Here is a 17,116-nt window from a genome sequence, read left to right on the forward strand (position 1 = left end):
TTTTGTCACTGGCCTACACACAATACACCATAATATTAAAGCGGAATTATGTTTTTCAAAAGCTTGACAAATTAATAAAAAATGAAAAGCTGAAAGATCTTGAGTCAATAAGTATTCAACCGCTTTGTTATGGCAAGTCTAAATAAGTTCAGGAGTAAAAAATAGATTAACAAGTCACATAATAGGTTGCATGGACTCATTCTGTGTGCAGTAAGAGTAAAAACTTTTCTTACATTTTTTTTACTTTTACCCCTTTTTCTCCCCAATTTCGTAATATCCAATTGGTAGTTACAGTATTGTCCCATCGCTGAGAGAGACGAAGGTCAAGAGCCATGCATTCTCTGAAACACGACCCTGCCAAGCCGCACTGCTTCTTGACACACTGCTCACTTAACCTGGAAGCCAGCCGCACCAATGTGTCAGAGGAAACACCAACCAGCTGGCTACCGGATTCAGCTTGCAGGTGCCTGGCCCGCCACAAGGACTTGCTAGAGCGCAATGGAACAAAGAAATCCCGGCCGTCCAAACCCTCTCCTAACCCGGACGACGCTGGGCCAATTGTGCGACACTTCATGGGTCTCCCGGTCATGGCCGGCTGTGACATAGCCTGGGATCAAACATGGATCTGTAGTGACACCTCAAGCACAGTGCCTTAGACCGCTGAATCACTCGGGAGGCAATAATAGAGTTTAACATGATTTTTTAATCACAACCTCATCCCTGTACCCCACACATACTGTCACGATCGTCGTAAGGAGCGGACCAAAATGCAGCGTGGTATGTGTTCATGATGATTTTTTAATTAAAGAATGCACTGAACACTGAATACAAACTATATAAAACAATAAATGAATAACGACCGTGAAGCTATAATGAGAACTGTGCTGACACAAGCAACTAACATAGACAATCACCCACAACCCACAATGACAAAACAGGCTACCTAAATATGGCTCCCAATCAGAGACAATGACTAACACCTGCCTCTGATTGAGAACCATATCAGGCCAAACACAGAAACAGACAAACTAGACATCCAACATAGAATGGCCACTCAGATCACACCCTGACCAAACAAAACATAGAAACATACCAAGCAAACTATGGTCAGGGTGTGACAGTACAGATCCTGGCTGACTGGCGGCTCTGGCAGAACCTGGCTGACTGGCGGCTCTGGTTTAAAAGGTTGGAGATAGGCTTGGCGATGATAGGGGCAGCAACCTTAAAGAAGAAAGGTTCTAAACCATCTGACCCAGATGGTTTTTGGGGGTCTAGTTTAAATCAAATCAAATCCAATCAAATTTATTTATATAGCCCTTCGTACATCAGCTGATATCTCAAAGTGCTGTACAGAAACCCAGCCTAAAACCCCAAACAGCAAGCAATGCAGGTGTAGAAGCACGGTGGCTAGGAAAAACTCCCTAGAAAGGCCAAAACCTAGGAAGAAACCTAGAGAGGAACAAGGCTATGTGGGGTGGCCAGTCCTCTTCTGGCTGTGACGGGTGGAGATTATAATAGAACATGGCCAAGATGTTCAAATGTTCATAAATGACCAGCATGGTCGAATAATAATAAGGCAGAACAGTTGAAACTGGAGCAGCAGCACGGTCAGGTGGACTGGGGACAGCAAGGAGTCATCATGTCAGGTAGTCCTGTTGCATGGTCCTAGGGCTCAGGTCCTCCGAGAGAGAGAAAGAGAGAATTAGAGAGAGCATATGTGGGGTGGCCAGTCCTCTTCTGGCTGTGCCGGGTCGAGATTATAACAGAACATGGCCAAGATGTTCAAATGTTCATAAATGACCAGCATGGTCGAATAATAATAAGGCAGAACATGTTTTCCAGTACTTCTTGGGGTTAGACCCACAGAGCGAGAACTGCTCCTTAAAGTAACTAACTTTGGCCTTCCGGATAGCCTGAGTGCACTTATTTCTCATTTGCCTGAACGAAAGCCAGTCAGCCATAGTATGCGTGTGCCGAGCCTTTCGCAAAATGCAATTCTTGAGGTGGAGTAACTCTGCAAGATCACGGTCGAACCAGGGGCTGAACCTGTTTATCATTTTCATTTTCTTTATGGGGGCGTTTTTGTTAACAATACCACTGAAAATATAAAAAAAGAAGGTCCAAGCGTCTTCGACAGAGGGGATCAAGCTGATTCTATAACATTTTACAGAGGCCAGTTCATGAAGGAAGGCTTGCTCATGAAAGTTTTTAGCAAGAGTCCATGACAAATCAGGACAGGTCGTTTCACTGAGCAGCCATTACAACACAGGCTGTAAAACAGTGATCATTATGGTCATTACAGAAAACACCAGACTGAAACCTATCAAGATCATTTGTGAGGATAACATCGAGGAGAGTAGCCTTTTCTGGGTGTTTGGAGTCATACCTTGTGGGATTGGTAATAATCTGAGAAGGATTTAGGGAGTACCAGTGCTTTAGGACTTGGCCAGGTGGTTTAAGCATGTCCCAGTTTTGGTCACCAAGCAGGACAAATTCAGACTTAGTGTAAGGGACCAAGAGAGAGCTTAGGGCAGGTAGGGTACAGGACGGTGCTGATGGAGGACGATAGTACCCAGCAACTATCAACAAGGAGCTATTTGAAAGTTTAATGCTTAAAACCAGCAAATCAAATTGTTTGGGGACAGACTTGATGGAGACAACCATGCACTGAAGGTGATCCTTGGTAAAGATTGCCACTCCCCCACCTTTGGAAGATCTGTCTTGCCAAAAAAGGTTATAACCAGAAAGGTTAACATCAGCATTCAAAACACTCTTCCTTAATCACGTCTCAGTAATGACCAACACATCTGGATTGGAGTTGTGAACCCACACTTTCAAATGATCCATTTTAGGTAATAAGCTTCTAGTCTTAACGTGCAGAAAACCCAGGCTTTTACGAGAGCAGATATCAGTGAAGCAGATATCAGAGCACAAGTCAGAATTGGGGCTAGCACAGTAGATGGGCCAGGGTGTACATGCACATTTCCAGATATCATCAACAGTAATACAATCAAGGCACAGCACAGGACAGGGAGAGCTCTGCAGTGTTGATTTATGACATCTGAATGTGCATCAGATGGCAACAAGATCATATTGTACAGCAATTTCATCAGGTAACATGACTTTTTAAAAAGTCTGCAAAATAATAGTCACTTTTTGCTATGTAAAAATTCTAACAAAAGCGATCAAAGTTAATTCAAGTTGCCTTTTCGTTAATTATCCTGCCCCCACAAAAAAGCGTAATGTGAAAAACTTGATGTTATTGGTGTCATTTAGTAGTGGTTTCTTTGCAGCAATTCGACCACGAAGGCCGGATTGATACAGGCTCCTCTGAACAGTTGATGTTGAGATGTGTCAGTTACTTGAACTCTATGAAGCATTTATTTGGGCTGCAATTTCCAAGGCTGGTAACTCTAATGAACTTATCTTCTGCAGCAGAGGTAATTCTGGGTCTTCCTTTCCTGTGGCGGTCCTCATGAGAGCCAGTTTCATCATAGCGCTTGATGGTCATTGCGACTGCACTTGGAGAAACTTTCAAAAATTCCTGACATGTTCCATATTGACTGACCTTCATGTCTTAAAGTAATGATGGACTGTTATTTCTCTTTGCTCATTTGAGCTGTTCTTGCCATAATATGGACTTGGTCTTTTACCAAATAGGGCTATCTTCTGTATACCACTCTACCTTGTCACAACACAACTGATTGGCTCAAACACATTAAGAAGGAAAGAAATTCCACAAATGAACTTTTAACAAGGCACACCTGTTCATTGAAATGCATTCCAGGTGACTACCTCGTGAAGCTGGTTGAGTGAATGCCAAGATTGTGCAAAGCTGTAATCAAAGCAAAGGGTGGCTACTTTGAAGAATCTCAAATATATCATATATTTTGATTTGTGTATTGGTTACTACATGATTCCATATGTGTTATTTCATAGTGTTGATGTTTTCACTATTATTCTACAATGGAGAAAATACTAAAAAAAAATTAAAAACTCTGGAATGAGTAGGTGTGACCAAACTTTTGACTGGTGCTGTATGTGGTAAGTGTCAATGTTCAAACCTGTCTGATCTGTGCTGATACCCTCCCTGAACATAAACTTTTACAAACATGAATATTCACAAGGTGGAACAACGCAATGTCCACTGCAATCTCTACACTGACTGTACTACAGTGCTGTGTGCGTGTGTTTTGTTTCCATTCCATGTTAGATAATGTATACACTGCATTGGACAAACTTGTTAAACAGGTTTTTTTTTTTACATTATAACACAGAGAATGAGTGATGTCATCACTCACTCACTCCTAACACTTCAGACTGGGAGTAACTCAAGTTTGAACTGTCACTGTTCATGAGGCTTTGCATACGTAAGTAAGACTCATTTGTATGACGGAGTAAGCTCTCATTGAATGCAATCTTATCCTGTACTTGACCGTTCTTTCCACAGAGGTGTGTTAACATTAGTTACTGTGTTACCAATATGTCTTCTGGAGCTTGACTGGTACTGCTACATGGACAGTGATAGCATTGTCAGGGACTAATCCTATGGGTGTGTTTGCATCAGTGTTTTAATCTAGTTGTAATTAGCTTGCATCGGATGCAATAAATTAAGATTTATTCAAGATCACAATGACATACAAAGGCTTAGAAATAAGAGTTTGACAATGTGATAGAAGTGTCTACATCCTGGTGACTGGTTTGATGTGTTTTAATGTCCATGTCCTTACCTTAGGTTAGGGTACCCCAACTGGCGGCCCGGTGGCCAAATTTGGCCCGCTATGATTTTATTTGGCACCCCAAGTTTTCTATATATAGTACCTTCAGAAATAATTAACACCTTTTCACTTTCCCTACATTTTGTTGTGTTACAGCCTGAATTTAAAATAGATTAAATTGAGATATTTTGTCACTGGTCCACACACAATACACCATAATATTAAAGCGGAATTATGTTTTTCAAAAGTTTGACAAATTAATAAAAAAATGAAAAGCTGAAAGTTCTTGAGTCAATAAGTATTCAACCGCTTTGTTATGGCAAGTCTAAATAAGTTCAGGAGTAAAAAATAGATTAACAAGTCACATAATAGGTTGCATGGACTCATTCTGTGTGCAGTAAGAGTAAAAACTTTTCTTACATTTTTTTTACTTTTCCCCTTTTTCTCCCCAATTTCGTAATATCCAATTGGTAGTTACAGTCTTGTCCCATCGCTGCATCTCCCCTACGGACTCGGGAGAGACGAAGGTCTAGAGCCATGCATTCTCTGAAACATGACCCTGCCAAGCCACACTGCTTCTTGACACACTGCTCACTTAACCTGGAAGCCAGCCGCACCAATGTGTCTGACCCAGATGGTTTTTGGGGGTCTAGTTTAAATCAAATCAAATCAAATCCAATCAAATTTATTTATATAGCCCTTCGTACATCAGCTGATATCTCAAAGTGCTGTACAGAAACCCAGCCTAAAACCCCAAACAGCAAGCAATGCAGGTGTAGAAGCACGGTGGCTAGGAAAAACTCCTAGAAAGGCCAAAACCTAGGAAGAAACCTAGAGAGGAACCAGGCTATGTGGGGTGGCCAGTCCTCTTCTGGCTGTGCCGGGTGGAGATTATAACAGAACATGGCCAAGATGTTCAAATGTTCATAAATGACAAGCATGGTCGAATAATAATAAGACAGAACAGTTGAAACTGGAGCAGCAGCACGGCCAGGTGGACTGTGGACAGCAAGGAGTCATCATGTCAGGTAGTCCTGGGGCATGATCCTAGGGCTCAGGTCCTCCGAGAGAGAGAAAGAAAGAGAGAAGGAGAGAATTAGAGAACGCACACTTAGATTCACACAGGACACCGAATAGGACAGGAGAAGTACTCCAGATATAACAAACTGACCCTAGCCCCCCGACACATAAACTACTGCAGCATAAATACTGGAGGCTGAGACAGGAGGGGTCAGGAGACACTGTGGCCCCATCCTAGTTTAAGGAGCTCCTTTAGCACATTGGACTCAGTGACTGCCTGCAGGGACAAACTTTGTAGCGGGGCAGGGGAAAAGTGGGAGAAGAATAGGGGATAGTCGCATTAGAAGGGGTGGGAGATGAGGAAATGTTGGACGGGCAAGGAGGCATGGCTGAGTCAAATAGGAATCCTGACTTAATGAAGTGGTGATTAAAGATCTCAGCCATGTGCTACTTGTCAGTAACAACCACATCATCAACATTAAGGGACATGGGCAGCTGTGAGGAGGAGGGTTTATTCTCCAGGTCTTTAACTGTTTTCCAGTACTTCTTTAGACCCACAGAGCGAGAACTGCTCCTTAAAGTAACTAACTTTGGCCTTCCGGATAGCCTGAGTGCACTTATTTCTCATTTGCCTGAACGAAAGCCAGTCAGCCATAGTATGCGTGTGCCGAGCCTTTCGCAAAATGCAATTCTTGAGGTGGAGTAACTCTGCAAGATCACGGTCGAACCAGGGGCTGAACCTGTTTATCATTTTCATTTTCTTCATGGGGGCGTTTTTGTTAACAATACCACTGAAAATATAAAAAAAGAAGGTCCAAGCGTCTTCGACAGAGGGGATCAAGCTGATTCTATAACATTTTACAGAGGCCAGTTCATGAAGGAAGGCTTGCTCATGAAAGTTTTTAGCAAGAGTCCATGACAAATCAGGACAGGTCGTTTCACTGAGCAGCCATTACAACACAGGCTGTAAAACAGTGATCATTATGGTCATTACAGAAAACACCAGACTGAAACCTATCAAGATCATTTGTGAGGATAACATCGAGGAGAGTAGCCTTTTCTGGGTGTTTGGAGTCATACCTTGTGGGATTGGTAATAATCTGAGAAGGATTTAGGGAGTACCAGTGCTTTAGGACTTGGCCAGGTGGTTTAAGCATGTCCCAGTTTTGGTCACCAAGCAGGACAAATTCAGACTTAGTGTAAGGGACCAAGAGAGAGCTTAGGGCAGGTAGGGTACAGGCCGGTGCTGATGGAGGACGATAGTACCCAGCAACTATCAACAAAGAGCAATTTGAAAGTTTAATGCTTAAAACCAGCAAATCAAATTGTTTGGGGACAGACTTGATGGAGACAACCATGCACTGAAGGTGATCCTTCGTAAAGATTGCCACTCCCCCACCTTTGGAAGATCTGTCTTTCCAAAAAAGGTTATAACCAGAAAGGTTAACATCAGCATTCAAAACACTCTTCCTTAATCACGTCTCAGTAATGACCAACACATCTGGATTGGAGTTGTGAACCCACACTTTCAAATGATCCATTTTAGGTAATAAGCTTCTAGTCTTAACGTGAAGAAAACCCAGGCTTTTACGAGAGCAGAAATCAGTGAAGCAGAAATCAGAGCACAAGTCAGAATTGGGGCTAGCACAGTAGATGGGCCAGGGTGTACATGCACATTTCCAGATATCATCAACAGTAATACAATCAAGGCACAGCACAGGACAGGGAGAGCTCTGCAGTGTTGATTTATGACATCTGAATGTGCATCAGATGGCAACAAGATCATATTGTACAGCAATTTCATCAGGTAACATGACTTTTTAAAAAGTCTGCAAAATAATAGTCACTTTTTGCTATGTAAAAATTCTAACAAAAGCGATCAAAGTTAATTCAAGTTGCCTTTTCGTTAATTATCCTGCCCCCACAAAAAAGCGTAATGTGAAAAACTTGATGTTATTGGTGTCATTTAGTAGTTGTTTCTTTGCAGCAATTCGACCACGAAGGCCGGATTGACATAGGCTCCTCTGAACAGTTGATGTTGAGATGTGTCAGTTACTTGAACTCTATGAAGCATTTATTTGGGCTGCAATTTCCAAGGCTGGTAACTCTAATGAACTTATCTTCTGCAGCAGAAGCAACTCTGGGTCTTCCTTTCCTGTGGCGGTCCTCATGAGAGCCAGTTTCATCATAGCACTTGATGGTTTTTGCGACTGCACTTGAAGAAACTGACTGACCTTCATGTTTTGAAGTAATGACGGACTGTCGTTTCTCTTGCTTATTTGAGCTGTTCTTGCTATAATATGGACTTAACAAATAGTGCTGTATACCACTCCTACCTTGTCACAACACAACTGATTGGCTCAAACACATTAAGAAGGAAAGAAATTCCACAAATGAACTTTTAACAAGGCACACCTGTTCATTGAAATGCATTCCAGGTGACTACCTCGTGAAGCTGGTTGAGTGAATGCCAAGATTGTGCAAAGCTGTAATCAATGCAAAGAGTGGCTACTTTGAAGAATCTCAAATATATCATATATTTTGATTTGTGTATTGGTTACTACATGATTCCATATGTGTTATTTCATAGTGTTGATGTTTTCACTATTATTCTACAATGGAGAAAATACTAAAAATTAAGAAAAACTCTGGAATGAGTAGGTGTGTCCAAACTTTTGACTGGTGCTGTATGTGGTAAGTGTCAATGTTCAAACCTGTCTGATCTGTGCTGATACCCTCCCTGAACATAAACTTTTACAAACATGAATATTCACAAGGTGGAACAACGCAATGTCCACTGCAATCTCTACACTGACTGTACTACAGTGCTGTGTGCGTGTGTTTTGTTTCCAATCCATGTTAGATAATGTATACACTGCATTGGACAAACTTGTTAAACAGGTTTTTTTTTACATTATAACACAGAGAATGAGTGATGTCATCACTCACTCACCCTAACACTTCAGACTGGGAGTAACTCAAGTTTGAACTGTCACTGTTCATGAGGCTTTGCATACGTAAGTAAGACTCATTTGTATGACGGAGTAAGCTCTCATTGAATGCAATCTTATCCTGTACTTGACCGTTCTTTCCACAGAGGTGTGTTAACATTAGTTACTGTGTTACCAATATGTCTTCTGGAGCTTGACTGGTACTGCTACATGGACAGTGATAGCATTGTCAGGGACAAATCCTATGGGTGTGTTTGCATCAGTGTTTTAATCTAGTTGTAATTAGCTTGCATCGGATGCAATAAATTAAGATTTATTCAAGATCACAATGACATACAAAGGCTTAGAAATAAGAGTTTGACAATGTGATAGAAGTGTCTACATCCTGGTGACTGGTTTGATGTGTTTTAATGTCCATGTCCTTACCTTAGGTTAGGGTACCCCAACTGGCGGCCCGGTGGCCAAATTTGGCCCGCTATGATTTTATTTGGCACCCCAAGTTTTCTCTATATATAGTACCTTCAGAAATAATTAACACCTTTTCACTTTCCCTACATTTTGTTGTGTTACAGCCTGAATTTAAAATAGATTAAATTGAGATATTTTGTCACTGGTCCACACACAATACACCATAATATTAAAGCGGAATTATGTTTTTCAAAAGTTTGACAAATTAATAAAAAATGAAAAGCTGAAAGTTCTTGAGTCAATAAGTATTCAACCGCTTTGTTATGGCAAGTCTAAATAAGTTCAGGAGTAAAAAATAGATTAACAAGTCACATAATAGGTTGCATGGACTCATTCTGTGTGCAGTAAGAGTAAAAACTTTTCTTACATTTTTTTTACTTTTCCCCTTTTTCTCCCCAATTTCGTAATATCCAATTGGTAGTTACAGTCTTGTCCCATCGCTGCATCTCCCCTACGGACTCGGGAGAGACGAAGGTCTAGAGCCATGCATTCTCTGAAACATGACCCTGCCAAGCCACACTGCTTCTTGACACACTGCTCACTTAACCTGGAAGCCAGCCGCACCAATGTGTCTGACCCAGATGGTTTTTGGGGGTCTAGTTTAAATCAAATCAAATCAAATCCAATCAAATTTATTTATATAGCCCTTCGTACATCAGCTGATATCTCAAAGTGCTGTACAGAAACCCAGCCTAAAACCCCAAACAGCAAGCAATGCAGGTGTAGAAGCACGGTGGCTAGGAAAAACTCCCTAGAAAGGCCAAAACCTAGGAAGAAACCTAGAGAGGAACCAGGCTATGTGGGGTGGCCAGTCCTCTTCTGGCTGTGCCGGGTGGAGATTATAACAGAACATGGCCAAGATGTTCAAATGTTCATAAATGACAAGCATGGTCGAATAATAATAAGACAGAACAGTTGAAACTGGAGCAGCAGCACGGCCAGGTGGACTGTGGACAGCAAGGAGTCATCATGTCAGGTAGTCCTGGGGCATGATCCTAGGGCTCAGGTCCTCCGAGAGAGAGAAAGAAAGAGAGAAGGAGAGAATTAGAGAACGCACACTTAGATTCACACAGGACACCGAATAGGACAGGAGAAGTACTCCAGATATAACAAACTGACCCTAGCCCCCCCACACATAAACTACTGCAGCATAAATACTGGAGGCTGAGACAGGAGGGGTCAGGAGACACTGTGGCCCCATCCTAGTTTAAGGAGCTCCTTTAGCACATTGGACTCAGTGACTGCCTGCAGGGACAAACTTTGTAGCGGGGCAGGGGAAAAGTGGGAGAAGAATAGGGGATAGTCGCATTAGAAGGGGTGGGAGATGAGGAAATGTTGGACGGGCAAGGAGGCATGGCTGAGTCAAATAGGAATCCTGACTTAATGAAGTGGTGATTAAAGATCTCAGCCATGTGCTACTTGTCAGTAACAACCACATCATCAACATTAAGGGACATGGGCAGCTGTGAGGAGGAGGGTTTATTCTCCAGGTCTTTAACTGTTTTCCAGTACTTCTTTAGACCCACAGAGCGAGAACTGCTCCTTAAAGTAACTAACTTTGGCCTTCCGGATAGCCTGAGTGCACTTATTTCTCATTTGCCTGAACGAAAGCCAGTCAGCCATAGTATGCGTGTGCCGAGCCTTTCGCAAAATGCAATTCTTGAGGTGGAGTAACTCTGCAAGATCACGGTCGAACCAGGGGCTGAACCTGTTTATCATTTTCATTTTCTTCATGGGGGCGTTTTTGTTAACAATACCACTGAAAATATAAAAAAAGAAGGTCCAAGCGTCTTCGACAGAGGGGATCAAGCTGATTCTATAACATTTTACAGAGGCCAGTTCATGAAGGAAGGCTTGCTCATGAAAGTTTTTAGCAAGAGTCCATGACAAATCAGGACAGGTCGTTTCACTGAGCAGCCATTACAACACAGGCTGTAAAACAGTGATCATTATGGTCATTACAGAAAACACCAGACTGAAACCTATCAAGATCATTTGTGAGGATAACATCGAGGAGAGTAGCCTTTTCTGGGTGTTTGGAGTCATACCTTGTGGGATTGGTAATAATCTGAGAAGGATTTAGGGAGTACCAGTGCTTTAGGACTTGGCCAGGTGGTTTAAGCATGTCCCAGTTTTGGTCACCAAGCAGGACAAATTCAGACTTAGTGTAAGGGACCAAGAGAGAGCTTAGGGCAGGTAGGGTACAGGCCGGTGCTGATGGAGGACGATAGTACCCAGCAACTATCAACAAAGAGCAATTTGAAAGTTTAATGCTTAAAACCAGCAAATCAAATTGTTTGGGGACAGACTTGATGGAGACAACCATGCACTGAAGGTGATCCTTGGTAAAGATTGCCACTCCCCACCTTTTGGAAGATCTGTCTTGCCAAAAAGGTTATAACCAGAAAGGTTAACATCAGCATTCAAAACACTCTTCCTTAATCACGTCTCAGTAATGACCAACACATCTGGATTGAGTTGTGAACCCACACTTTCAAATGATCCATTTTAGGTAATAAGCTTCTAGTCTTAACGTGAAGAAAACCCAGGCTTTTACGAGAGCAGAAATCAGTGAAGCAGAAATCAGAGCACAAGTCAGAATTGGGGCTAGCACAGTAGATGGGCCAGGGTGTACATGCACATTTCCAGATATCATCAACAGTAATACAATCAAGGCACAGCACAGGACAGGAGAGCTCTGCAGTGTTGATTTATGACATCTGAATGTGCATCAGATGGCAACAAGATCATATTGTACAGCAATTTCATCAGGTAACATGACTTTTTAAAAAGTCTGCAAAATAATAGTCACTTTTTGCTATGTAAAAATTCTAACAAAAGCGATCAAAGTTAATTCAAGTTGCCTTTTCGTTAATTATCCTGCCCCCACAAAAAAGCGTAATGTGAAAAACTTGATGTTATTGGTGTCATTTAGTAGTTGTTTCTTTGCAGCAATTCGACCACGAAGGCCGGATTGACATAGGCTCCTCTGAACAGTTGATGTTGAGATGTGTCAGTTACTTGAACTCTATGAAGCATTTATTTGGGCTGCAATTTCCAAGGCTGGTAACTCTAATGAACTTATCTTCTGCAGCAGAAGCAACTCTGGGTCTTCCTTTCCTGTGGCGGTCCTCATGAGAGCCAGTTTCATCATAGCACTTGATGGTTTTTGCGACTGCACTTGAAGAAACTGACTGACCTTCATGTTTTGAAGTAATGACGGACTGTCGTTTCTCTTTGCTTATTTGAGCTGTTCTTGCTATAATATGGACTTAACAAATAGTGCTGTATACCACTCCTACCTTGTCACAACACAACTGATTGGCTCAAACACATTAAGAAGGAAAGAAATTCCACAAATGAACTTTTAACAAGGCACACCTGTTCATTGAAATGCATTCCAGGTGACTACCTCGTGAAGCTGGTTGAGTGAATGCCAAGATTGTGCAAAGCTGTAATCAATGCAAAGAGTGGCTACTTTGAAGAATCTCAAATATATCATATATTTTGATTTGTGTATTGGTTACTACATGATTCCATATGTGTTATTTCATAGTGTTGATGTTTTCACTATTATTCTACAATGGAGAAAATACTAAAAATTAAGAAAAACTCTGGAATGAGTAGGTGTGTCCAAACTTTTGACTGGTGCTGTATGTGGTAAGTGTCAATGTTCAAACCTGTCTGATCTGTGCTGATACCCTCCCTGAACATAAACTTTTACAAACATGAATATTCACAAGGTGGAACAACGCAATGTCCACTGCAATCTCTACACTGACTGTACTACAGTGCTGTGTGCGTGTGTTTTGTTTCCAATCCATGTTAGATAATGTATACACTGCATTGGACAAACTTGTTAAACAGGTTTTTTTTTACATTATAACACAGAGAATGAGTGATGTCATCACTCACTCACTCCTAACACTTCAGACTGGGAGTAACTCAAGTTTGAACTGTCACTGTTCATGAGGCTTTGCATACGTAAGTAAGACTCATTTGTATGACGGAGTAAGCTCTCATTGAATGCAATCTTATCCTGTACTTGACCGTTCTTTCCACAGAGGTGTGTTAACATTAGTTACTGTGTTACCAATATGTCTTCTGGAGCTTGACTGGTACTGCTACATGGACAGTGATAGCATTGTCAGGGACTAATCCTATGGGTGTGTTTGCATCAGTGTTTTAATCTAGTTGTAATTAGCTTGCATCGGATGCAATAAATTAAGATTTATTCAAGATCACAATGACATACAAAGGCTTAGAAATAAGAGTTTGACAATGTGATAGAAGTGTCTACATCCTGGTGACTGGTTTGATGTGTTTTAATGTCCATGTCCTTACCTTAGGTTAGGGTACCCCAACTGGCGGCCCGGTGGCCAAATTTGGCCCGCTATGATTTTATTTGGCACCCCAAGTTTTCTCTATATATAGTACCTTCAGAAATAATTAACACCTTTTCACTTTCCCTACATTTTGTTGTGTTACAGCCTGAATTTAAAATAGATTAAATTGAGATATTTTGTCACTGGTCCACACACAATACACCATAATATTAAAGCGGAATTATGTTTTTCAAAAGCTTGACAAATTAATAAAAAATGAAAAGCTGAAAGTTCTTGAGTCAATAAGTATTCAACCGCTTTGTTATGGCAAGTCTAAATAAGTTCAGGAGTAAAAAATAGATTAACAAGTCACATAATAGGTTGCATGGACTCATTCTGTGTGCAGTAAGAGTAAAAACTTTTCTTACATTTTTTTTACTTTTACCCCTTTTTCTCCCCAATTTCGTAATATCCAATTGGTAGTTACAGTATTGTCCCATCGCTGAGAGAGACGAAGGTCAAGAGCCATGCATTCTCTGAAACACGACCCTGCCAAGCCGCACTGCTTCTTGACACACTGCTCACTTAACCTGGAAGCCAGCCGCACCAATGTGTCAGAGGAAACACCAACCAGCTGGCTACCGGATTCAGCTTGCAGGTGCCTGGCCCGCCACAAGGACTTGCTAGAGCGCAATGGAACAAAGAAATCCCGGCCGTCCAAACCCTCTCCTAACCCGGACGACGCTGGGCCAATTGTGCGACACTTCATGGGTCTCCCGGTCATGGCCGGCTGTGACATAGCCTGGGATCAAACATGGATCTGTAGTGACACCTCAAGCACAGTGCCTTAGACCGCTGAATCACTCGGGAGGCAATAATAGAGTTTAACATGATTTTTTAATCACAACCTCATCCCTGTACCCCACACATACTGTCACGATCGTCGTAAGGAGCGGACCAAAATGCAGCGTGGTATGTGTTCATGATGATTTTTTAATTAAAGAATGCACTGAACACTGAATACAAACTATATAAAACAATAAATGAATAACGACCGTGAAGCTATAATGAGAACTGTGCTGACACAAGCAACTAACATAGACAATCACCCACAACCCACAATGACAAAACAGGCTACCTAAATATGGCTCCCAATCAGAGACAATGACTAACACCTGCCTCTGATTGAGAACCATATCAGGCCAAACACAGAAACAGACAAACTAGACATCCAACATAGAATGGCCACTCAGATCACACCCTGACCAAACAAAACATAGAAACATACCAAGCAAACTATGGTCAGGGTGTGACAGTACAGATCCTGGCTGACTGGCGGCTCTGGCAGAACCTGGCTGACTGGCGGCTCTGGTTTAAAAGGTTGGAGATAGGCTTGGCGATGATAGGGGCAGCAACCTTAAAGAAGAAAGGTTCTAAACCATCTGACCCAGATGGTTTTTGGGGGTCTAGTTTAAATCAAATCAAATCCAATCAAATTTATTTATATAGCCCTTCGTACATCAGCTGATATCTCAAAGTGCTGTACAGAAACCCAGCCTAAAACCCCAAACAGCAAGCAATGCAGGTGTAGAAGCACGGTGGCTAGGAAAAACTCCCTAGAAAGGCCAAAACCTAGGAAGAAACCTAGAGAGGAACAAGGCTATGTGGGGTGGCCAGTCCTCTTCTGGCTGTGACGGGTGGAGATTATAATAGAACATGGCCAAGATGTTCAAATGTTCATAAATGACCAGCATGGTCGAATAATAATAAGGCAGAACAGTTGAAACTGGAGCAGCAGCACGGTCAGGTGGACTGGGGACAGCAAGGAGTCATCATGTCAGGTAGTCCTGTTGCCTATGGTCCTCCGAGAGAGAGAAAGAAAGAGAGAAGGAGAGAATTAGAGAACGCTTAGATTCACACAGGACACCGAATCAGGAGAAGTACTCCAGATATAACAAACTGACCCTAGCCCCGACACAAAACTACTGCAGCATAAATACTGGAGGCTGAGACAGGAGGGGTCAGGAGACACTGTGGCCCCATCCTAGTTTAAGGAGCTGGCACATTGGACTCTGACTGCCTGCAGGGACAAACTTTAACAGAACGGGGCAGGGGAAAAGAGGGAGAAGAATAGGGATAGTCGCATTAGAAGGGGTGGGAGATGAGGAAATGTTGGACGGGCAAGGAGGCATGGCTGAGTCAAATAGGAATCCTGACTTAATGAAGTGGTGATTAAAGATCTCAGCCATGGCTACTTGTCAGTAACAACCACATCATCAACATTAAGGCAGAACATGTTTTCTCAGGTCTTTAACTGTTTTCCAGTACTTCTTAGACCCACAGAGCGAGAACTGCTCCTTAAAGTAACTAACTTTGGCCTTCCGGATAGCCTGAGTGCACTTATTTCTCATTTGCCTGAACGAAAGCCAGTCAGCCATAGTATGCGTGTGCCGAGCCTTTCGCAAAATGCAATTCTTGAGGTGGAGTAACTCTGCAAGATCACGGTCGAACCAGGGGCTGAACCTGTTTATCATTTTCATTTTCTTTATGGGGGCGTTTTTGTTAACAATACCACTGAAAATGTAAAAAAAGAAGGTCCAAGCGTCTTCGACAGAGGGGATCAAGCTGATTCTATAACATTTTACAGAGGCCAGTTCATGAAGGAAGGCTTGCTCATGAAAGTTTTTAGCAAGAGTCCATGACAAATCAGGACAGGTCGTTTCACTGAGCAGCCATTACAACACAGGCTGTAAAACAGTGATCATTATGGTCATTACAGAAAACACCAGACTGAAACCTATCAAGATCATTTGTGAGGATAACATCGAGGAGAGTAGCCTTTTCTGGGTGTTTGGAGTCATACCTTGTGGGATTGGTAATAATCTGAGAAGGATTTAGGGAGTACCAGTGCTTTAGGACTTGGCCAGGTGGTTTAAGCATGTCCCAGTTTTGGTCACCAAGCAGGACAAATTCAGACTTAGTGTAAGGGACCAAGAGAGAGCTTAGGGCAGGTAGGGTACAGGCCGGTGCTGATGGAGGACGATAGTACCCAGCAACTATCAACAAGGAGCTATTTGAAAGTTTAATGCTTAAAACCAGCAAATCAAATTGTTTGGGGACAGACTTGATGGAGACAACCATGCACTGAAGGTGATCCTTGGTAAAGATTGCCACTCCCCCACCTTTGGAAGATCTGTCTTGCCAAAAAAGGTTATAACCAGAAAGGTTAACATCAGCATTCAAAACACTCTTCCTTAATCACGTCTCAGTAATGACCAACACATCTGGATTGGAGTTGTGAACCCACACTTTCAAATGATCCATTTTAGGTAATAAGCTTCTAGTCTTAACGTGCAGAAAACCCAGGCTTTTACGAGAGCAGATATCAGTGAAGCAGATATCAGAGCACAAGTCAGAATTGGGGCTAGCACAGTAGATGGGCCAGGGTGTACATGCACATTTCCAGATATCATCAACAGTAATACAATCAAGGCACAGCACAGGACAGGGAGAGCTCTGCAGTGTTGATTTATGACATCTGAATGTGCATCAGATGGCAACAAGATCATATTGTACAGCAATTTCATCAGGTAACATGACTTTTTAAAAAGTCTGCAAAATAATAGTCACTTTT

The sequence above is a fragment of the Oncorhynchus nerka genome, linkage group LG23, assembly GCF_034236695.1.
Source record: "Oncorhynchus nerka isolate Pitt River linkage group LG23, Oner_Uvic_2.0, whole genome shotgun sequence".
Classification (NCBI taxonomy): domain Eukaryota; kingdom Metazoa; phylum Chordata; class Actinopteri; order Salmoniformes; family Salmonidae; genus Oncorhynchus; species Oncorhynchus nerka.